The sequence below is a fragment of the Ostrea edulis genome, chromosome 6, assembly GCF_947568905.1.
Source record: "Ostrea edulis chromosome 6, xbOstEdul1.1, whole genome shotgun sequence".
In the NCBI taxonomy this organism is placed as follows: Eukaryota; Metazoa; Mollusca; class Bivalvia; order Ostreida; family Ostreidae; genus Ostrea; species Ostrea edulis.
Window position 1 is genome coordinate 31,750,780 of NC_079169.1, and position 26,098 is coordinate 31,776,877.

Genomic DNA, 26,098 nt, shown 5'->3' on the forward strand with positions numbered 1-26,098 from the left:
GCTACAACAACAAAACATATACATGGCGTATAAGTGTCCTTTTTAAAAATACATAGCATGAAAGATAACTTGTAAATTCAACGTTTTCCCCACCCCCGACTATTCAATGATAACACGTGTTTGCTTAGGATATATTTGAGTTGTATCAAATACAATAGTTTGTCACTTAAGAAGTCGAAAGGAAATATCTTGATAATGTACAATCAGTGATCTGAAGGTAAATGAAGATAATTTTCAGAACAAGGTTTCCGTAGAATTTGCGACCCCTTTGCCAAGAAATATAGCTCCCTGGAGCTCCATCAAATGTTAGTTTTGGTATCACTTTCCAGTATCTAGGTTTGGAATGGTGAAAAGATGGTTTTTGAATGTGGCTATAATTAGGTTTACACCATATATTTCATAAGCATGAAAAGTACCATATGAGGCGTGGCCATCTTTAATAATTAATTCATAAAATCCCTTTATGAGTATCCCTTGAGTAGATTTTTTTTTTTTTTAAAACAAAGAAGAGTAATTAACCCTTCTTTAATTATGTTTATATGCATATAATTCCAATGTTATTTATTACAATTGTTTTGATTGGACAAAAATAAAACTGAACAAGAGTTTATACAGCAATAAATCCGAAAACGCGATGTATTCATACACGCCTGAAAACAAATAACATAGTGCGGGGAAACTATTCAAATGTTTGCAATTGTAAATAAAGTGGATGAATTGAAATTATAAGAATCAAACATTCTTTTTGAAGAATTTATCGATGTGTAAACTCAGGACATTTTACTCACAAACTTAACATAAAAGTGCTTCGCACTTTTATTCAGTTTGTGAGTAAAATGTCCGGAGTTTACACATCGATAAATTCTTCAAAAAGAATGTTTAATCCTATAATAAATGTAAGAAAGAAAGTCTGCATTTCATATTTTACTTCACATATCCAGGAAACCGTTTTTTTAAATGGTTTTTTAAAATGAAAATTTACGCTTGAATGGTAACTTGAATTTATTTATTTATGTCTCAATTAATTTTATCATGCATATCCAGATAAACAAAACAAACTATACCCTGATGAAAAATAGCAAAATTGGCAATATGGAAACACAGTAATGAATCCTGGAGCCTTTCACTTCCTGTTATTAATTCATACTTTTTCTGCAGACAGACATCCCTCGAGGCGTTAAAATTAGACCTATATAAATTATGATACACACGTACTTTAACCGAGAAAACTTAATTTCAGTGTAACAAATACTTATGATTATATTTACGCAGCAACATGTGAATCTAAAGATTTCGCCAACTGCCATATATTGCACTGTTTTACTAAATATTACTCCTTCTGCCAGCACTGATGCACTGCGCAACATGTAGCATTTTTGCTACCTGTAACATTTCGTTACATGTAGCATTTTCACCCAGTTGATTTAGAGAAGCAAAATTGGGACAGTTAGAAAAATGATAACTATAGCAAGCAACTTTTTGAAAGAAATCGATCTTAATGACATACACATTATATCAAATGAAGGTCCCTGTAGTGTTCTAGACATTTCAAAATATCAACATTTTCAATGTTTTGCCTTCGATATCTTTGTCAATATTAATAATAGCCATTTCCTCATGAATGCGATAGTTTGTGTATAAACCTGGATAAATATAGTACGTCTATGTTAACGGTTGGGAATTCCGACAGAAATGAATGTAAATATACACGAGATATGAACTGTTGGCGCTCCGTGACGTATGCTGACGTAACGCGTCGCAGGTCATGCTCTCGTGTATTTTCAAATGAAATTCATTTCTTAAATATACACTACATCATATGTAGACTTTATAAGACTTCCGATAAATACCTTTGTCTGCACCCGAAAATCAGGAGGGGCTGACGCTACATTTGAGCTAGTATACGGGTTGGATCCGTGATTTTTTAGGGAGTGGTGGCCATCATTTATTACAGGCACAATCTTTCCTGAAACTTTGAGCGATTTGGATTATAGTCCGTATATACATGTATATATCATGGGTTCATTTATACTTCGGTTCTCACATCTGCTGCTTGAACATTCGCAATGGGTAAGAGTGTTCCCCTCGTGACAAGGAGGTCGTGGGTTCGAGTCCCGCTCGTACCTTTTATCATATTGTAAATTTTGAATGCTTCGTGTGTCAGTGAGTACAGCTAGTTGTCAGATTGTAAATTTTGTATTTACTGCCACCAGATAAATTCAAAATTTACAATATGACACTTAGCTACGTCAAATCTAATACAAACTAATAGGTATTGCCTGTACCTTCACCAAACGCTCGGCATTTTGAAGTGAAAGCTGCGGATCGTTCGAACGAGATCACGTATTGCGACAGGCTCTGACACAACAAAGAACCCTCCCTATTGTAGTTCAGAACGCCACCTATATAGGTCTAAATTTGTGGTACATCACCTCAGTGTTAGTTTCCTTATTTCCGCAAGTCATACATCTCGTTTGATTCACTTATATAAACACTATGTACAATAATTACAGCAAATGGAAAGTGCATAAACTTTTAATAATATTTTATAATGTTGCTCTATACCATTGTATAACAATGCAACCATGTATTTAGTACATATATTCATGCACTATAAACCGTTAACTACAATACAATATGCAGTACTAATCAATCACAGTATTTTTAAAATGTACTTAGTTTCGTGATGTTTACCTAAATTGCTAAGTTTTCTAACATTATTTACACTCAAGAGCTCCATCAGTTTATATACACTTTGTTTAGCACGGATTGATGCGTGTAGATTTTTTTTTATACAGATGGGGACTCATCTTCAATATAGTTCTGTGTACCAATCCTGTTATTTCTGTACCTGATAAATGTGATGAGGTTTTATAGCGTGTAATAATCTACTTACTAATCTGGTCGATTGGTTTTGTTAAACAATCCTGTTAACAAGTATCGTCGATAGGGACACACACTGATACATTTTCGAGACTATAGTGTTATTTTGTCTGTATGTGTCCATCATTTTTTGAAATCATGGTATAATTGTACATCTTAAAGCCATTCTTATTCGTCAATTATTTACCATTTTACTATAACATCTGGTTATTCCGAAACTGCCCCATGCTTCCATCGTTTTTTGGTTGTTTTTTTTGTTGTTGTCCCCATAAGACAGATAACTTAGACACCCATTCCTTATATTTTGTAATATATACATGTAAGTTTAAAGGTAAGTTCATTTATCGAGATACATGTATACAAGACAATAATTCCAATGTTATTTATTACAATTGTTTTGATTGGACAAAAATAAAGCTGAACAAGAGTTTATACATCAATAAATCCGAAAATGCGATGTATTCATACACGCCTAAAAACAAATAACATAGTGCGGGGAAACTATTCAAATTTTTGCAATTGTTAATAAAATGAATGAATTGGAATTATAAGAATCAAACATTCTTTTTGAAGAATTCATCGATGTGTAAACTCCGGACATTTTACTCACAAACTTAACATAAAAGTGCTTCGCACTTTTATTCAGTTTGTGAGTAAAATGTCCGGATTCTTCAAAAAGAATGTTTAATCCTATATTAAATCAGGATCGGTTTATTACTGACAACACATAAAGTAAATACTACATGGATATACTTATATGCATATATGTACATGTGTAGTATAACTCCAGGATGCACATGTACAAAGAGAAAGTAGGCGGTGAATTTGTTATTTCTTTTGGTGGAACTAACTTAATTTTCGGAACGTGAAACATTTTACAGACTGATGCTGAATAAATTGTGCAAATAAATCAGAAAACGGTAAAGATAAGTTTAAAGCTGTAATCGAGACGTATTAATCATCATTGAGAAGACCCTGATGTATTTTTTTGCGACTCACAATTTCATTATTTGTCGGCAGTAATGTATTGCCAGGGCATATTTTGTTCATTAGTTGACGATATATTTTGTCTGTGGCTCCTTTGAGTGAAAATATCTAAATTGAATTTTTTTGTATACATTGCAGACTAATATTGGGCCATGTAGATTTACTATTTCTCTTTGATAAAATTGTACATACAGTATGATAAAACACAAAATTTAATCCTTCTTTTTATGAAAATAGCGTTAGGGATTTATTCAGTGGTTGTGTTTAATGTCGATTCAAGATTTTTTAAAAATATCCCTAAACTTACTTAAATACTAAGTAACAAATTTATTTTTGTAAAACAACTTTTGAGTTTTTAAAATTAATTTATCACATGCATATCAATTGCTTGACCTACAAAGGTTAATTGTTTGTTAATTCTGAAATTAGTTAAGGCAGTGCTTCAATATCAATGGTATCATAAATTGTATGAAAACGTAAACTTTATATGCTATAATATGTCATAGACCCAACGCGAACAACAATAACATGAAATCTCTATTCATGAGTAGAAAGTTCCAGATTTAATTAAAATTTCCGATGTATAGATTAATGACATGACAGGGGCTATGGTTTGCCGCAGACTTCATCATGTTCTGTCCACTATCTGGCTTTGTCCAATTCAAGTTCTCGGCTCCCTATAGCCCATGTGTAAATATGCTTCTCATCCCTGCAACCTTTGCCATGACAACATGCAAAATGATAATTTGCACATTTCAAATAAATATTTGGTTCCAATTTTTGATTTATTCGTAAAATATTGAAATGCGACACCCGGCGGCCCATAAATCAGAATACAGACTATAATCACACGGGGGATCGCTGATTTTAGAGAAGGGGTCAGTCGATACCAGTAGCGATAAAACACAGATCAAACTAAAAGAATTTCATGTAAGCTTGGGTGAGTAGCGGTAGATAAATAGATCAAGAACTCCGGTCTGACTCTGCATTCATCATAGTCAGTAAGTTGTCAATGCAGACTTCTACCATCCAAATCAGACCCCCCGACAAATTAAATAAATGATTTTAAAGCCTAGGAGGAATTGTTTCTAATATCTTCCAGTGGAATTAAATAGAAATTAGTTCGTAATTAAACCACAGGGGTATAAATTTGCAACGAATTAGCAACAGTAAAAACTACAAATTTGAAAGGGTATTCCTCACTTTCGATTTCACTTTCTGATTAAGATTACAGACTGGTTCCTTTGTTTACATCATATGTTCGTATATATTGTAGTTTAATATTACTGTTTTTCAAATGTAGATCCTTTTCTTCGGTATGTTCTCTTTCCCTTTTTTTTGCGATTTATTAATGCGGAATTGAATATACTTAATTTTAGTTTTGCTTTAACAGAATTAACAATTGCAAGTGACAAATTTAATCAATAGTTTAATGGTATTAATTTTTTAATGTAGATGTAATGTAATGTAATGTAGATGTTCTCGATGTATTCTTTTTTCTTTATTATTAATCAATGCTGAATTTAATTTACTTATTTTTAGGTTTTCGTTAACAAAAATGAATACCTGATAAACTTCATCAACTTATACATGATTTTGTCTTTGGTTGCAGTACATATAAAGTCAATTATAACCAGGACAATCCTTTTTATCAGCATTACATAATCATGGAAAATGTATATCATATGTTTGATTGCTCATATGTCTAATAATATTTCAAAGGTGTATACTATTTACAGAAATGATTTTGTGTGCATTATGTTAGATTTTAGTATATTTTTACCAACAAAATTACCGCCCGACGTTTGATCTTGATCATCTTCCTATGACATTACTTGTTCTTTGGTTGGGAATTCTTGCGCTTTCATTTATTTTGGGGTTGAGATGGGGGTTCATAGACAAAACATAGAAAATCTTGAAATTTCGTCAGCAATCGCCTGATGCAGTGTTATATCTATAGGTGGTTCGCTTACTACATCTCGTCCGTTAACAATTGCTTCTTTTTATATCAATAAATCTTCATGTTATATGTATAATATGAAAAATTTAAGGCGTAGTAACCGTTGCAAGTTATTCGTCACGTGTAATTTGTGAGAAAGTTCCAACCTGTTAAAGAAAACAACTGCATTCTGCGTCATGTAAAAACATATATATTAGTATTTATGCAACAACAACACAACACTTTAAATAATTATTAATCGACTCCTTTACCAAAACATATATTTAAGAGACGGAATAAGAAATCAGCTTACAATGAACAAGATTCTGTGAAATTGCTTAACAGACACCCACAGATGTGTGAAATAGTGAAAACACTGCAGCAGTTCCCACTACAATCTGAATATTCATGAAACCTTTCCATCTAAATCACAATTCTACCCAGATGGTCAAGCAAACCCCCGTAAACATACAACTGGATGTCAAATACTGGTATAAGATAGATAAGATCAGTTTTAATCCAATTTTGGGCCCAGAGGGCATAACAATAAGACAGTTTTTTAAGAAGGAAATTCAAAAAAGAAAGAAAGTTTACAACATTAACTACAGGTTACATAGACTGCAAACTGCATGTGGATGCAGCATGTTGGGGAAACAAGTACATACATACATACATATACATATATATATATATATAAATATGTAAGTTGAAAGAAATGTATATTTTGGTTTGTCCAGTAAAGTAACCAATTTCTATACTTTATCGACTAAGTCTGTTCTCGAGACAGGTAAAAGAGCGAAGATAATGTACATTATACATGTATGTGTATGTTCTAAATAATCAAAGAATATTGGTTGATGTGGGAAATATGGTGTACAGTTGATTTGAAGACAAGACGCACAAAGGAATCATAAAAACCCAAATCATGAAAATGTATATCGTAACAAGTTAAAAGCGCAGAGATCATGCATTTATTCTTAGAAAAAAAAAAGATATTACAATCTCCCAAAATGACATTTTTTTTTTACCTCTTTATTTGAATCGTATAAATACAGATTGATGTGCCGTTCGTTTTGATGGTGGGATTTTTTGGCTTAGTTTTGTTTTTATTTACTTTTGTTTTTGATGGGTTTTTTGGTATTTATTTTCTTTAGAAGAAAGGAATCGATACACGAAAAAAGCTTGATACATTGGAGGTCAACGAATATGTTCTGTTTGAAAATCTCAGTGCCTATCAGTCCTTCTGCTGTATTCATGACAACAGTTTTGGGGAAAATATCGGGTTTTTTAATTGAATATATATATATGATGGTATAAGTAACGCGTGTAGTTTTTGAATTAAATATATTGTACATTGTAGGACATAAAACCAGTTTACGTACACGCTCACACTCAAATATATATGAATGCGTTTTGTTTACATTAATTTTGGGTTTTTTACTTTGTTTCTTATAGTGATTTGGCTATTTGTTCATATTTCTATATATTCTCCATTAATTTCAAGGAAAGAAAGATTACTTCATCATAAATTACATCGTTAAACGGACATATTTTATAGCATTATTTTAACATCTGGAAAGAAATTCCTACTTTAATTAACCCTCAAACGAAAATAGATATCTCGCCCGCGATAAAAACTTACTTTCGAAGAGATATTTAGAAATATCCATAAACCAAAATCAAGTGACACTTTTGACCAAATTTTCATGTTATAAGAAAGCCCCAAAACATACATTTGCTTTAGTATCGTCCAGTTATGAGACATTCATCCACATTTCGTTGATGTAAATCACCTGGCGTCGTGTAAATTTAAAAACAAATGTGCGTATGTATTTTTCACGGCTATAATACTTATTTTGTTTTAGTGAATTTAAATATAAGTGTTTGGATGGTTCAAAATTTCAAATATTGATTTGAACAAAAAATCAAATAACCATCGTAATATTTTAAATTACTTTCCCCCCTTGTTTTATCGTTATAAATAAGATTAATTAGAATTTTATCTTTTTCTTTTTTAAATTCATTTCCGGTTTTGTTTCACATTATTTCATAATTTTTACGATGTATGAAATTATGTATCTATAATTATCAAAGATTCATGAAGATATCAACAGCACACTTGACTTTATTGTACCAAGTGGTATTCCAAGAGATAATAAATTATAATTTTATTCACTCACATCGAATTTTTAAGTTTACACTCTCATAGTTTACCGCTTTTTGTGGCCTCATAAAAATAACAAAATCCCGATGTAGTATTTATAATTATTCCGCGCACGACAGTTACATTCATAATTTCTTAGATAGACTACCCGAAATGATAACTATAAAAGTCATGCAGAATTTTACTTCTTATTGGATTACACAAGAAGAAACACGTGTGATTCTTGACATTTATAACTGATTAACTGTAGAAAAGAGCACGCCACATTAAGTTTTCTGAATTGGGTGTGTGTCGACTAGTAGTTTGAGTTATATAGAGTCCCATGGAAAAAATATACTTATGCGGCTTGGCGAATACCAGCATTTCTATTGGTCCGTTCCTTATACATTACGAGATCTCAACAGGAGATTGTGCGAGATCAAATTATTTTTCCTAACCGCTGCAGAAAACAATACCGTCATCGATAGAAGATTTACAGATTTTGGGTAAGTCATACGTTATTTTCTCCAAAGTTTCCTTCAATGCATTAATTGAAATGATGAGTTTCTTTTATGAAGAAGCCAGTGCGATCAGACACTGCTGTCTGTGTGCTTATTGACGAGAACAATTTATGACCAAAACAATTTCAGTCTTCTGTGATTTATGGAAACCTGTTCAAACAGAAAAACGAATTAATTATTCAAATTTCAATTATTGCAACTGAATCATGACAGAACTTGCAAGGCTCTTCGAGTGAAAACCAATGTTTTGCAATTGCGCAAATTGTACTTAATGCAAGCGAAGACACTTAGATTCCACGATGCAAGGCCAATCGATTGTGCTTTGTTTCCTGCATGCAACTAAAACACGCATAAGTGTAAAACCCATTACCAGTACATGTTCAATTTTTGTAATTAGCGAAACAAATTTAGTCCGGATATAACATTTCTATCGGTAAAGGACGTAGAAGAAAATGGGGCATAACTGAAAAGATTGCGGTAACATTGTCGCTGAAACACTAAGGCTCAATTCCGTTAGGTTCACGAGGATCAGTGTTGGACTAGTGTTACATGCAAAGTACCGCATGAGTAATTCTTCAACTTTGAAAATAAAAATCTAAAAGATTTTTTTCTCCGATACTATGAAGTGTCTTTGATCTTTTTAAGACAATCAGGCATTTAATACTCCCGCCATAAACAAACTAGATAATGTTACGTCGGACAAACAAAAGCATCGTGTTCATTGGTAAGAAGTAAACAAAGTGACTTACTGACTCGAAAACAATAAATGCTAATCAAACGATGATGTAGATCCAAGCCGTAGACCTACAACAGTTATTAATTCCGATCTCACTTTATGATTAATCAAGACTTGGAACCAGGAAAACGCATTTTAAACAGATCTGTAATAATGAGTTGACAATTAAACTATCTGATTATTTATTAATTTTGTGTAGCATATCTCCATGTGCGGCAAATAAAACTGTACTTGTCGCAATAAACAAAGCTTGCTATTTTATCCGCTTATCGCCGACACGTTTTTTCTCCTGTCGCATAAATCTCGCGATCTTTAGTATTGTTACCATGTGTCACTTATTTATTCAAGATAGCCGAAGAGTAGAGCTATAAATTTACCCGTCCTATCGCGGCATACCAACCACAAGAAAAATGTTTATAAGAAAGACTCTGCAGCCGATGAGAGACAAGGCGATAGGCGAGAGAAGACAATGATGAAATTGTTTCTGGAGGGTCAATTTCTGACAAGGGTTGAGGATTCCCCTCTCTGCTTCACCCGAAACAGAATTACCGTGGTTGTTCCTACCTATGCAAGGTCGTCGTTATTTGATTCAAGTTTGTTGTCTTACGGGATTTTTCCCCATACGACTGAGATGGAATAGTGGTTACATCAACAAACATGTATGAAATGTCGAAGTTCATGTTTTCCTTTCTTGTTTATTAATGTCAACCTTTATATAACTATTTATTCGATCTTTCGTATTTAAACTGAGGATCCGCAGAAACATCACAGAATTTGTGTTCATATTCATATGAAATATCTTTATGATGAGCGCAAAAAAGAAATTATCAAGTAATCTAAAAAGTTGGTGAAAACTGTCCATTTCCCATTATTCTGTTCTCTCGAAGAAGCTTTGTCCTGTTAGATCCTGAGTTTCGTTCCAGTCTCTCGTGGATCATTTGAGTTGTCTTTGGATTTCAGGGGGCTTAAATAAAAATAAATTTGCTTTCTTCGTGTTTCGTTTAATTGTGATCCTACCGTGACTTGATTAAAACTTAATTCTCATTTTATTCGTCTCATCAATCAATTCGATATACCGGGTCCTTATCTAGTATTAAGACAAATCTATTTTCAGAAGGAAAAAAATTGTCTGGCATTAGAAATGGGACGGTAAATCGCGAAACATGGCGCAAAGAAACAAAAAAGTATTTAAAGAAAATAACTGATAGATAACTGGAATAGAAAACACAAAATTCAATTGACTTTTCTTGTATTTTGACGATACGTAGCAATGATCTTAGAGGTAAAATTATCTATTAATTTCAGTCTAGAAATGAAATGTTCTGTATCACAAAAACACCATTGGAAAGAAATACAAGTGTATTCGTTATTTACAGTTTTATACTATATCAGAACTTTATATGAAATATTGATGAAGTATTATTTTTGTTTCGTTTTGTGTTATGAATAAAGTGGCGCTTTACAAATTTTTAGCAAAAAATTCCTGTTGTTTCGTGCTAAAGGCTAATATCGCTTACTGTCCGATCTCTTAATTGAATAATTTGATATTTGTCCTGAAAATCAGCTTAAGCACCGTGAATTTCTTAATCCACTTTTGTAATTACCGGGTTTTCACCTGGGCGATTTTACACAGAAAGGAAAAATGAAATCATTGTCTTAAGAATCCATAACATTAACACTCAATAAGATGTAATGCACCGATGGAGAAAATATTTATTTCCTCAATCAAAGCGATCTCAATACAGATTATGCGTTTTCTACTGAATTAGTAAAGTTTACATTAAACAAATGGAAAAGTGGCTGACATGACTCTGATATGAAATTCACATGAATTTCTTGAGAATATTTCGCATGAGAACAAGATGAAAAGTAAGACGCATGATACATTTATTCGCATGAATTATTCACATGGGTTTTTCATGCAAAATGTATTGTAGTGAAGTCACCTGGACATGATCGGTCATCAATTATATGATGGTTTCAAGGCTGATGATGATAATCTAACATATAAAGTATGACTTCGAGCAGGATTAGGATAGTAAATGTTAATAGAAACCGTTATTATAAAAGTTGTTTTAAAATTGGTTTTCCTTGTTTAAAACATGGAAATACATAAAATGCTTTATTGTTTCTTAATTTCTTCATTGTTCAATTGTAACAAATATTGAAACATTTTCTTGCAAATACTATAAGATTATCACATGAAATTCGCCAAAAGCTATTATATATGAGAATATTATGCAAAAATTGCATAAAAATCGCATGGTTTTTGCAAGAATATCATGCAACTAAATTTGCATGTGTGATTATTCGTGTGATTATCGCACGGTATTCGCATGATTTTCGAACGGAAAGGAACATGCATGAAAATCAAGCGAGTCACTTGATCGTAAAAGTTGTGTTAAACGCGAAAATTATGGCAGTGATCGCGAAAATGCATTACTCATTTAAATATTGTTCCCAATGGTATTTTATGCTGTCTAGGTACAATAGGCATCCACAAAGATAAAGAATATTTAAAATGGGGTACATAAGATGTTGAAGAATACCAGGATCGTAACACACACACACACACTTTAGATTGTCAAATTTTAGGGACGACCTGTCCCTTCTCCTGGACAAACGAAAAGGTTTACATAAGATGGCTAATGATATAAAAGAAAAAGTAACTCTTGCACTAAAACTACACTACATCTACAAACATGCTAGTGTTTTTTCTTGTTTATCTTTAGCCATCTTATGTAAACCTTTTCGTTTGTCCTGAGCAAGGGATAGGTCGTCCCGAAAATTTGACAATCTAATTGCTCGTGTCGTTGGTCAATTTCGTGCTTTGTATTTTACTTGTATTTGACCTTTTATATATATATATCTGACAAGAGTATGAATGTTATGCTGCAGTTGTTTATACACACCAGTTCGATATATATATATATATATATATATATACAGAAACGGATGCTCTGACGTTCCTAATCCTTCCCAACACAAGAGTTGCTGACCATTCCCACCAGTAGCAAGATTTCTCCTATACTCAGTAATTGATTTATGCAACAAACAAATATCAAACTGACTGGGAAATAAAATATTCGCGTTCTTCCAATAGCAATTCTGTATGATTGTTTTAATGACGAAATCAGAATAACATCACTGACTGAGAAGCACGAAATGACATCTACACGATCTTCCAAAGTCTGACCTCAGTGCAGCGTCCTATCAATTTTATACACTTTATTCCGAAATGCCATAAATAGGAGAAAGCCCAATAACTCATGATACTTAATCCCAGACCTTCGAGGGGATATCAGACGTATTTATTTACTTCGCCCTACAAAATCCGAGCATCAACCAAACAAAGAGTCCTCAAAAGACCCGCTCTGATTTCGTCTTGTTTCTTGCTTTTTCTTTTGACTACCGTTTTGTATATCTGTACATTTGCAATGATAATCTTCCGCCTTAATTGCTATGTTAATACGGAGTATCGTTTGTTGGGTAATGCACAGTCGTGGGTTTTATATTTCTGTGTATTGTTGGTGATGGCATACCAAAACGCAGAAATAGAAACTAGATATATCTCTTGTGTCAGGATTTAACCATCCTGACCAGAAGTATGCAGTTTCGAGCTCTCTTTCTTCACCCTCTGACGTATTTTAATCTACAGAAGAAAAACGTTGATAACATAGAGATGCATCCCTGATAGCATAAGAGTTACCTGTCAAATTATAGGCAAGGTCGATACAGATATTTATGATCATTTTAAGCAAGGAATTAGATATTCATACTTTTTTAATGATCAGAGACTTTTGATGGCAACTGAAATTTTTTAGAACATACTGCGACACCTGAGAGCTTTGACCTGAGATAAAATAATTTCCTTCATACGATGTTGCAAAGTCATAAAGTGGTCCAAAATATTGCCAATTTATTGCACAACTGTTCGCACCATTAGAAGAAAAAGTAATTTTCGCTGAGAGAAATAACCAGTGGGGAAATATGAGTTTTCATGGCTGAAAACAAATCTTCATTTTTGCAATAAATCATTTATCACCGAATCCAGATCAAGATGTAACAGTAGTACATATATTTACACATGCTATATAATTTATCACGTTGATTATCGTTGAATATAGTGGCAGACAGTATGATTGTGACGTAATAAGATATTTTGTTTTTCAGCAATATAGTTTGGTAGAGATAGGAATCATCGGTCATGTGATCAGATAAACCAATCAGTTGAGACATGGTAATCACGTGCGATTTTTTCCTTATCTTTCTTTTCGGATGCTTCGTATTTGACTTATTCTCATAGAAACAGACAGGGTTCATCGACATAGTATCCATGCTATATGTGACGTTCAGACCTAAATTACATGTAATACAAACCCATACAAACGACTGGTTCCTACTATGCAACTCCAGAGGGAATCTAGAGATCTGTCCAAGTAGGCGACATTTACTTTGAAAATTGGTACAGGTTAACTTTACAGATTAATACTGAGAAAATACATGTACATTGGGCATGGTGACATTGCATTTTCTGCCGTTTCAAAGTTGATAATGAATATCTTTGCCATTAGGAACCACTTGGGATTAGGAAAGCGTCGCGTTAGAAATCATCTCTATTGAAGAGTATCCAAGAGTACCTTACTTTCATTTATTTCCTGCAGAAATTACACACTTCATGACAGCTCATCAACTACAAGGCTGTAGGAAAAATCGAAAAGGATACAAAGCAAACCTAACCAATTAATCTTGAAACAGAACGAACGAAATCATACACGCAGTCAATGTACCGGGTAGTTTTACAAATAAAAAAATATATGAATGCACAAAAAATAAAATTATGAATTCTGTATAACGGTTCGATCATTATGATTCGTGATTTACGTTTATTTCTACAAATATATTAAGGTATGACATGAACAAGAAATCCTAGTAATCATGAACATTGCTAAAGATTATTCTGAATTAATGAATCTTAGAAGATTAATTTTCAAGTCCCAGGCTTGGACTTCTCGAAAATAAATCTCAAAAACTTTTTAATGCGTTATTTTCAACATTCTTACAATAATATATACACATGATATCACACATAAAATCACACACATACATTCAATCTTCCAATTGCATTCGACAACTAATCATAATTTAAAAGTATGGAACAAATACATATCAACAAATTAATAGTAAACGTAAAATAACAAATGTAGCCTTATGTAGGTTTCATCCCGTGTTATACCAGTATCGTATACTATCCATTTACAAAGTATTATGCCTTTACATTGAAACTCATTTTCACAGTATTTTTCCATGTTTCTGTAGTACTTAGAACAATTCACTGCTTCAGAAAAATTTGGGCTAACGCCTTTAAGTTTGAGTTTTCTCTGATTTGAGCGATCAAAATTTGAGGCCACGTTTCTCTCTCTCTCTCTCGATCGATCGAGAAATGCAGACCAGAACATTGAACATTAATTTATACAATGTACATGAAAGGTGAAGATAACGAACAGTGATAAATCTCATAGCTCCTACAAAATAGATAGTTGGGCAAACACGGATCCCTGGACACATCAGAGGTGGGATCAGGTGTGTAGGAGGAGTAAGCATCCCCTGTCGACCGGTCGCTGATCTTACATTAAGAATAGTTACTGTATTTATGTTTACAAGCTTCAATTACCCAACTCTCTGCTCACCATAACTCGTTTATGCTGTCATCTGATGTTCGGAAGTGACTGAAATTGAAAATTGTCATTTATTACTTAAAATCGACGAAATAAATCTTTAACAGAATATTCTGAGGGAAATCAGCTAAGTTTATACAATTCTACATCAATGTCCCCGCAAAGCTAAATGACTCTAAATCGGATCCCCCCCAAAGAAGATGAAATAACAAAAATAATGTACGATATAAGATGACAAATCAAAAAGTTTCAAAACAAACCCAAAGCAAATAAAATGGCGAACAAATAAAGCCACAAGATATGTTACACAGTTTCATGTCAGCTGATCTTACATCAAGTTTCATTCGTAAAGAATTATTACTTTATTAATGGCCATATAACAAACAGAATGTATAGTCACAACGCACTAAAGCGTGTTAAGCGAGTCTAACACACCCCATAACAGTTATACAGCGATAAATAAAAAATAATTTTCAACGGTAACAATAAAAGCGGAAAATGATTTTGTTGATTCGGGAAAATTTTATCCAATGAAATTGAGAGTTTTGTCACGTGATGAGGAGTTGCTGAATAGTGTTCGATTAGCACGAGGGTTCAGATTTAGTCCGTCCTCTTACTAACATACTGTTGCTCTCTGTCCTACTTCAGCTTTTTAAAGTGTCAATCGAAGAACACTTCAATTTCACACAAAGCTTTATTCCTTGTTATTGAGTGGCAAGGTGTTTTTTTTTTCATATTACAAATGTAAATGTAAATAAATTTGTTATCTCTTTTTTACCCTGGTAAGTCATTTAATGTTGTTTGGTGTTGTATGTGTATACATAAAAAAATCCCTGTCTCGTCGATGAATACATTTATTATGTTTATATTGTCATTTAAAATAATAAATGCAATTGAAAGATTTTATATAAACGGGGAAAAATAATTAAAACTGACTAAATCAGATTTTGTTGATGAGCCCATGTCCATTAGACTTGTATAAGTTTTGGGGATGTTTTCTTTCATAAAACACAAAGTGCGGAATTGTTTCTTTCACGAACGGACTCTAAAAAGATGAATTCATAACTGTATATACCGTTTGTCCAAGCTCTTTTTACGATAATATATCGAAGGTATTGGGAAAGGGCAGTTTGGTTACTTTGCGAATAACAAATGTGTTGCACAAAAGAAGCTTAGTTTCGAAGTAAAGAAAAACCACGACTGTTAGTTTGAGTAGGCAACTAGGGTCCTTATTGGATAGAGTACTTTATAAACCCAAGGTTCCCGATACTGTATTACAAACTGAAAATTACGCATAAATAAATGTATTCATCAACATCAAATTAAGCCACGGAATGTGGTTTTGTAGATTGATAGAAATTATATTAAAGGGATCTTAAAAAGTCGCCTCTCCTTCACGAGAATCCCTTTTTAGAACTCCTTTATACGATTGTACCTATTAAAACATCTGTAAAATATTTTAATTTAGAACAAATATGATAAAAGTATTTGCGTTTTATGTGAAAAACCATTTATCAAACTCGAAACAGAAATATATCGTCGTTATAAACCATAGAGGTCGATAACAGTCTGATCAGATACCTCCTATTGACGAACAAAACGTAAAGTACCGTATACGAAACTTGCGAATATTAAGAAAGTTTGGTTTTAGAGTACCTGCTTGTTTATTTTATATTCATTTCATGACACCTCTAGACGAACTGTTTGACATCTAGCTGCTGTGTTCACGTCTGTGTCAATTACACAAAGATTTAAAACAGAATATAACTTTTCCCAACAAATTCTTTCATGCAATAACTAATGACAGACACTTAGAAATGGAATCGGACCACAGATGTTCTACTATATATTACATTTTTTATAGTTCTACGATGCCGATACTTCCTTCTCTAATTTGAAATATTGTTCGCAGCTGACGGGCTACTAATTGTCCGTACTCTCGTTAGCATTCTGAGAGCCTTGAAATATTTGCACGATTTTCTCCTTCCTAAAAACTACACTGTGCTGCCAAACGTGTAGAGGCTTCTGTCTGTCACAGGGGATGTGTGCAGTTTGTCAGGGTTTTGAATTTGAGTCAAGAAATACAGATAAACCCAAGTGCTCTGTCGATAGGTACAAACTACCCGATAAACCGCAGACTAAAATGCTGTGGATGCCTGTGGTGTTGCCAGTAAACGTGTCTTGTTAAAGGTAAACATTTCCATTTTCAACTCGACATTTAGATACATCGACGACGTTTTATCAATTAACAACATACATGTACACGTATATCTATTCGATATATCCTCGTGAACTCGTAATAAAAGGCACTACAGAGTCTTTCACATATGCTTCATACTTGGATATTGTACTGAAGATAGACGTTAACAGCAAACTAAGAATTTTGAGACAAACGGGATGATTGCACTTTCCATATCTATATAGCAATATTCTATTGTCACCTGCATGTGGTGTTTATTTCTCTCAACTGCTTCAATACGCAAGAACATGTTCTGGGTATGATCAAGTTTCAAACCAAGGCAGGCTACTGACAAATAAAGTGATGTTGCCGGGGTTTCAACAGTCTCGTTTAAAGTCAGCATTTCGCAACTTCAATGATCTCATTTGCAAATACAACCTTTCGTTAGTTCCCGTGGGGATCCGGGTTAGAATAGGTCCTCAGTACCCCTTGCTTGTCGTAAGAGGCGACTAAATGGGGCGGTCTATCGGATGAGACCGCAAAAACCGAGGTCTAGTGTCACAGCAGGTGTGGCACGATAAAGATCCTCCCTGCTCAAAGGCCACAAACGTCGAGCATAGGCCTAAATTTTGCAGCCCTTCACCGGCAGTGGTGTCGTCTCCATATGAGTGAAATATTCTCGAGAGGGACGTAAAATAATATTCAATCAATCTTTATTAAAAAATATTGTCAATGGCAATAACTCATGTTTGGTATTTTCTCTATGGTATGTTTATTATACAATGATCTCCCCGATATCCACATATAATGTACGTGTATTTACTGTATAAAGTGACAAATTTTCATAACTGTTAAATTTAACATCTTGTCATTTTAACCAGTTTTTATGTACTTTTCACTATGCTGTTTAACGAATATGTGCGATTCTCTGATGTCTCTGAAATCTCAGTGGCGGATTTAAGCACCCCTCCCCAAGTTTCAAATTTAAAGGGACTGGTTCACGTTTTTCGAAAAAAAATGTTTTTCATTTTTTATGTTAAAAATTAAAATTATAGCTCATTGAATGTTGACAACCAAAATTTGGATCATCTGAATGCAAGGATATGAGCAATATTTTAGGTTTGATTCTGTGTTATGTAAACAAAGATTCGAGCCTTTTTATGTAAACAAACGAACCAGTGAAACGCTGTAATTTAAAGTATGTTCAATTTGTACAATCACAAATTTTAACTTTTAAATGACACATTTTACCTAAAGTATAATAAACTTGGCCAATATCCATTTATTTTGAAAACCTCGTAAACAATAACACACCCCCATCTTTACTTTCAAAACAAATAATAAACTCTCTATGATGAGCTTCTTTCTGTCAAGATGAATAAACTTGATTTTATGGTGAAACCTAAACATATTAGACTGAAGATTTTGATCATTCAAATTGAGGTCTAGTGTCACAGCAGGTGTGGCACGATAAAGATCCTCCCTGCTCAAAGGCCACAAACGTCGAGCATAGGCCTAAATTTTGCAGCCCTTCACCGGCAGTTGTGACGTCTCCATATGAGTGAAATATTCTCGAGAGGGACGTTAAACAATAATCAATCAATAGATCGAAAGATGTGTGACGTTTCATACCAATTGCTAGGCCGTTCTTTACATAATGACTTTGATTAATTATTCACGTTTGCATTGGGACTGTGTACGAGTAGAGAAGGGAGAGTTATAAGATTGCTGCAGTATCTGACCCTCCTACATCTAATAATTACATCTTTGGAAACCAATCTCAGATCAATACTATGCTTCAATTGTAGATAATAAGAAACTCATCAATATTTGAGTAGGCCTTATTGTGAATTTAAAATACAAAATTAAGAAACAGCTTTTCCTGTTTTGGAAATTTTATATGCTTCATCTTTCAGTGCTGTGAATAACTCGCGTCAGAAACAGATGATTTATCGTTGTTTATCGATCACCTGCTTTTTGTTTACCAAAATATGAACTGTTATTTGAAGTTGTCGACTGTTCAGAAATGGTTAACCACATCTTCCGTGCCAGACATTGTACCTGGTTGTAGTGAGGAGGACTAGGTTTTCCCTTTAAATGAGGGAAGCGAAAAGGGACAGACGTCTCCAAAATACCGACGCATTCGATTGTAAATTGATCGTTGAATATTATATGTACATACATATTCCAGTCTTTTGTAGGGGTTGCACATTCATATCACAATATAAAAATCAAATTCTTCAAATTTCGGGAAAGAGTTTTTATCAAGTTGATGAAAAAGTCACTTTATTTTTCTGATATGTATTACATTACTTACTAAAAAACCGGATTTGTATTGTTATCAAAGAAGTCACATTGAACCGGATTTGTGTTGTTATCAAAGAAGTCACATTGAAAATGTTCATAAAAGAATGAAAATGCACCAGAAAAGAAAGTACTTCACCTGCTTTCCCTTTTTAACATTACTAAATGATCTTAAATAAAAGTATTTTTATACGGCCTATAAATAAAGATGGTGAAGAAAAAACTATACTTGATATTTCCGGTACAAATGTACCTACATTTGTTTTCATTACTATTCAATTAATTCTCAATCACTGTATTTGGTATCAAAATCTACAGGGACATCTCATATTTTTCAATTGAGTTTAATAACGCCTCATTTCTTCATTTAATTTTGCAACAGTCAAATTGGACGCATACTAAATTCAAACAAAGTTCGTGACAATTTCCTGCAATTTCTACTTATTATTGAACATCATAATTATACCGATCAGAGGTATACACGATATATTATTGCGTTCTAACAGAAATACACAACCCGTCTTTGTCATTAATATGTGATCATGATAGAGTAATTTTCATGTCTTATTGCTAATCAGACGAGTAAGTTTTAAATTGGCATATTGAGGGCAACAGTCACAAATGGCTAAATATGGAAAATAATAAGTCTCAAAATGTTTGAAGTTTGGCAATTATATGGAGATGTCTCGATAGTATAATCAGGGGGTGATTTAGAAGCGTGAAACTGTGAACTTTGGGACAGGTTCTGAAGACTATCTCACGTGCCCCGGCTTAACCAGGTAAAAGGTGGAAGACTGGTGGGTTTGACCCTTTCAAGGCGGGAAGACCTCGTGTAGTTTACAATCTTTGATTGTCTTTCACCACTAAATCCAAACAGTTTAAACCTTTGGTGTTGCATTTCTAGGTCGTAAATTAAAATCTGCTTCAAATATGTCCTAATGCATGCGCCAAGTTTATATATGGTGACAACTGCACAAAGCTTCCAATGGTTTATCAACGGAAATCTCTTCACTAAAACTCTTTCCCTGAATAACTCACATGATATGCAGACCAATTATCGGTCAAAGTTAATGGTCGCAGTCAACAGCTTGTAAAGATATAAAAAAGCAAAACTATAAAATAATATATCATGTTCGTAAGTTTCTGCATTTTAGCGAAAGTAAGGGTTTACTGCTGATTCGATTCCCCGTCGTCTCGCTCCCCTGTATTTTTAACCCAACCCTTTGATGGAATTATGGATGTTAACATAACACTTCAAAATTCACTAGCTGTTTGACTTGTTTTTGTCAAACGACGGCATAAATGAGGGTTCTTCTCACAGTTTGCAATATGCACCATGAAGCGCGAAACCCACACAACGAAGGAACAGAGGGAAGGCGAGAGGAAGGTTTGTGTAGTACATTTTACACCACGTTCGTGTTTGATGCGAATTTTTAATATAATCATTAAAAAAATATTAACTCCTTATACGAAGTATTAATTTAAGTTTTACGGCATTAATTTTCTACCGTTTTTTACAAGTTTTTAATTAAAAATTTGAATATCATTTATATAATACCAAACATATAGTTTATTCTGTATAAAATGTTTTCAATCCTCCCCACTTTTATCCATGCCATTTTTATACATGTACTTTAGTTTCATATGTAAAATTTATCAAAATAAAAGGAAAAGCACTGATACATATAGATGTAGAATACCACCTTCAGCTGATATTAAATGTAAACTGCTGAACAATCGTCAAGACATTCTGTAATTTAAATAAAAAACGGATTACGAGAGATTATTTCAGGAAAATGAATTCTGAAGTCATTTTTTTCTTCTTTTATTTCAGATAAATTTTGCAATGTTGAAAGTCATACAAAAAGTGCATACATGTGCATCTAAAGAATATGTGAAGAAAAATAATATTTTTAAAAAATATATATGATACCAGACATGATAATTTACTCTATGAGTACACAGAGCTAATCCCCTGAAAATATTATCGTGATTGTCAGTCTCTGAATACCTGGTTTAATATCGAGTAGTTTTTATTTTCAAAGATTTATGTTGATGTCATATGAACATGGGAGTTTATAGTTGACAGTGAAACAACAATAAGAGACCTAAACAAGGCATGCCACGGCGGGCTTTATTAAGATAACAGTTTGTCGGCTATAAATAAATGATGACGAGCGAATAAAATGTAATGCGAGTTTTAGGGGCAAATAATGGCCATAAACTAAAATAATGGCGCATTAGGATCACACAGTCATAAAATATGTTACATTCAAACTCCCGGGACTATGCCGGGGATCTTCACTTGCTTCATCGCGGTATCCGTTAAAATCAACGTGGAATGAATAAATGATTAGACGGATGGACAACAATGTGATGCAGGTTTGTTTTATCTATAGCGTTCTGATTTCATTGACAATGATCAAAACTTTTACATCGAGCAGGCCTTCTGGTGTGAGATTCAGCCGTGATGGAGCTGAAGTTTGGACAACGGGGTCCTTGTATTATAGGTAGAAAAACCGCGTTGGTTTGAACAATAATTCAAGTGATAGAAAAGTTACTTCTCGGTCTGTTGTTGTCAGTCAGAATTTTATGGTCATCCAAATTTCGAGGGCAAAGCTCCTGGGGAAACCGTTCCCCGTGTCAAACGTTCTGCTGAAATTTCCCAATCCTTTGAATTTCGGATACGCTGCTACACTCCTGTTCCTCTGAAATAAATGGCAAATGTCCATCCACTAACTTTGCCAAACGTGAACATACGAATGCCGAAGTCCCCGTCGTAAATTATAAGACTGCACGTTTACCAAACCCCACCCATTACCGGTGTGTTACTGCATTGCAGTATTAATAGATGACATAAGGGACGACCAGGCTTTCTCGGTGCTTAAGATTCCTATATTTTCAATAGGTGGATTTCGCTCTCAGCATGATGGCAGTAAGTGTTTATCGAGAAGTCAGATAGTTATTGCCTGATTTACCGTGTAACCTTAATAAATGTATCAATATTTCAGAATAGTATTACTATCAATAATTGGAAATTTTATTTTGGTTAAGTTATCGTTGAAGTACACATGTGCTATTGATTTGTGTATGCTTTTCAGTTTGTTTTGGGGGTATTACATAAATAATTGCAGCAAGTTTGGCGTGAACTTCATGTCGATGAAAAAGAAATATTCCGAAAGGTATCGATATTTTTTTTAAAGGAATACTTGTAAGAATTTTGAGAATAAAATCCTGATTTTAGTTGATTTGTGACACTGGTTTTCAGGAATTTCCTGCATAAATATTTTCGTAGGTGTGCGTGAGTGTGGGTTACTTACAGACATTGAACTGTGACACTATTTTCCATTTTATGAGAACCACAAACAAGGAGTTACTTAACATGCTCAATAAATTGTGTGTTGTGGTCATTTAAATTTTCTTGTGCTGAAATTGACGACAAGCTTTTGGCCAAGACAGTTGTTTAAGGAACCAGACTCGAAATTAAAGGTTATAATTTACTACATACCTTCATAATATAAATTCCATTTGAAAAGCTTGGGTTTGTATTAAACAAGTGTGCGTCAATGAAACAGGTAATTTTTTTTAAGTATACGTAATTTACATAAAATCAACCATTTCGACCAATAAGTTTCAAGCTTAAATACGTTATTTTCGAAAATTGGGGAAATTTATTTAAACATTAGAAACAAATTCAGAAGTGTAATAATTTTAAATTGAATTAGTGGGTGCAAATGATGTGGACATCTTAGTTGTTTCTTTTTCATGAGTGAAATAGATGACACGAAAATATTATACTTATAAATTGACAGTTTTTAATCACGGAATTATTAAATAGACAAGTGAAAAATTGTTCAATTCTTTTTTATATACACATATATGGTGGGCGTTTATTTCAGAGGAGAAATGGAATCAAAATATTTTATTTCTCGCATATGAAAATAAAACATTTCTTTTAAAAAATATTCTAACACAAAACAATAATGGAAACAATTTTGAAAGTGTAATTGAATTATTGATTAAGCTTCTTTAAATGGAAATTTCTTGTAAATGATCTGATCTGATCTGTCGAGGTGGACTCCATACAAATAGATCCGCGGACTCGCTATCCTCATTCTCCCGGACCACAAAGACTAAATGTTTTTTCATGGACCTTGGCTGGCAGCGAAATAAATGTCTTTTCGGTGGCGAAAATGTTAATTTTCTACCAAATAACGAAAACCATTGTCCGTCTAGGAGACTAACAACTTTCTTTTGGAAGGCCTTTTTCCTGGGAGAAATACAATTTAGTTCCTGCACGAGAAAATAAATTTGTTCCATTCCAGAAAGTAATAAAGAAGAAGGTATTATTAAGAGTCATTTTTCAAACTCAAGCGGACATTTCTTCAAACCAAATTCGACAAATCTGGCAAAAAATATCCATCACTGAAATTCGGGCTGCTGGATGTGGAATGCCCAAGTTGGAACATGATTTAATCATTATTCTTGGGAAGAAAATAACTGTTTCTAATTTGTGAGTAGGGTGAAAAATGTGTTTCCTCCTCGACTAGACAAACATAGAAATATAAACTAATTGCAGAAATATGTGTATGGAGACAAACATTTGGCAGTAAATAATTTCTAGTTCCAAATTTCCAGTACTGGGTGAAATCTAAAGAAAGACAAGACGCCAAATCCGACATGTTGGTTTTCTTTTTCCCCAAATCCCTGTATCCAACAGTAAGATACATTCATATTTCTGTAAAGTGAAGAAAAATCACATCATAAACAACTTGAAATGGGTTTTCAGACATCTTGCGTATTATTCCCCACTTGCAAACGCGTCAAGGCGATTCAGTAGAATTGCAAGGATCGAGACCCCGCACATACTTTATAGCCCGGGAGTATTTATTAACGGGGTATCTATTATCTGCAGTATTGTTAGAAATAGATTTATGGGCGCTACAATTACCAATATGTCTGATCAGGAGAACTGGTACGGGTACTGCTCTTATTTATAGGGAATTAAGGGGTTCAAAGACTCTCCCACAACAATGTATGCATTTCGACACAGTTCCATGGGAAATTAAACGCTACGGTAGAGAATTTAAATTCAGTGAAGTAAGAATAACCGAAACGTGGGTTATATGTACAATAGAAAATTATAATAAAATGTACAGAAAATCTCTCACGATCTTTAATGTATTATTTTTTAAAATATGAATATTCATACATTGAAGGGAAACGTTGTGTAACCTAATTATCAAACTGTTTGACCTACAAAACTTCATACATGTTTCATAATTTACCGTAATCGAATCACTCAGTATGGATGCAACCAAGGTCATCAAACTGGGAATGTAATTATTTTTTTTCTAATTTATTGCATCTCATTTAAAATCTCGTCTGTCGATTTGTTTTTCACATGATAAATCATTCTAATATCGCCAAAAACAACGGAAGCAAAACACATGATACACTTAACGAGGATGGCTTATTATTCTGGAAATGGAAAGTGCGAGACACACATAAAGTGTTAAAAGGCAAAAACGAAAAATTCATATCGAGTTCGGAAAAAATGTGAACGGCATCGGATTTACAGGTATTTCCCTAATGATCCCCGTGGAAGTAAGAGTTTGGGGTTGTCGTGCAGAAACCTGTGCATCTGTCACATTACGTACGAGGGATGCTCCATGCTTCATTACGCCTCGCTACCTGACTTGGGGTCAATGAATAAATAACTGGCCTCCACAAAAACTAACGGCCTCTCTCGTCAGCGATGATTTAAGGAGCCGGCTCTACGATTTTTCTCAACTTGTACATTTCCTCGCACATTTGAACACTATATACAACACGGTTCAAACAACAGAAAATATATACCTAGTCAACGTGCTAGGAGAGAAAACCCGAACTCCGCCCGACATGAGTAATGGTGTTAAGGTGTGGATATAATATGCACATTTTATCATTTTTTCCAGTGTCTGTGTGACTGTACGTAAATGGTCTACTACAGGGCCGGGATCGAAGACATGTGTTTTTACCGTCAGGACTCTGAATTTAACTTTGGTTCTCGCTGAATGTGTGGTAAGTACTGTAGAATTTGGGACATTTTTTTTATCTGACCACTTGATTGGATTAATCTGTTATATTATGTACGCGATGTGTGTTGCGAGAGCATTAACGTACTTATTTATACTATTAGAAAAGAAAAAAACCCGTTTGTTGCTACGTTTTGTTTAGAAAACATTTACCAAAAACAATTTGGTGGAATTTTACATCAAAATGACATTTCTTAAAACGTGTATGTGGCGGCTTGACAATTTTATAAATTACACACAAATGTTTTCCTCTTCACATGGAAATGTAAAAAAAAAAAAAAAAAAAAAAAAAAGAATAAATAATAAGGTCCAAATATCTTCTTCTATTTCATATTTTAATACGTGTTAACGTCTATAGCCGATAAATGACAACATCAAACACAGTCTAGATGAAACGATAACTTCCAATTCATTGGGCCATTTAAGTTAATTTTACAATACCCACGTGGTTCGCGATTAATATCCCTAGTGCTAAAAACGATTTGAAACCATAATATAGGAGCTGCCGGATGCATAGCTCTTTATGAGCAATTATTTGCGTGTGAAAGGCGATATTATTACAAGTAAGATATTGTAGATTTTATTTTGTCTACTTTTGAGATGGTTTGTTTACATTTAAAGGTATTTGAAAATAGCTTGACATTTATAACA

At 33.6% G+C, this 26,098-nt stretch overlaps 1 protein-coding gene across 5 annotated transcripts in view; it reads left to right on the plus strand.

The window, feature by feature from the left end:
- Window positions 1–8,100: 8,100 nt before the first annotated feature.
- The window catches only part of LOC125646617 (homeobox protein Hox-D5-like), a 28,369-nt gene continuing 10,371 nt past the window's right edge, over window positions 8,101–26,098 (plus strand). The window contains exons 1-2 of one of the 5 annotated variants that reach the window (XM_048873024.2): window positions 8,101–8,458; window positions 25,328–25,433. The gene's annotated coding sequence lies outside the window, so the exon portion shown is untranslated. Of the gene's footprint in view, window positions 8,459–20,630; window positions 20,758–21,291; window positions 21,753–21,811; window positions 22,306–24,639; window positions 25,434–26,098 lie in introns of those variants that run through there. The other 4 variants (XM_048873023.2, XM_056142431.1, XM_048873021.2 and 1 more) reach the window with 4 other exon arrangements.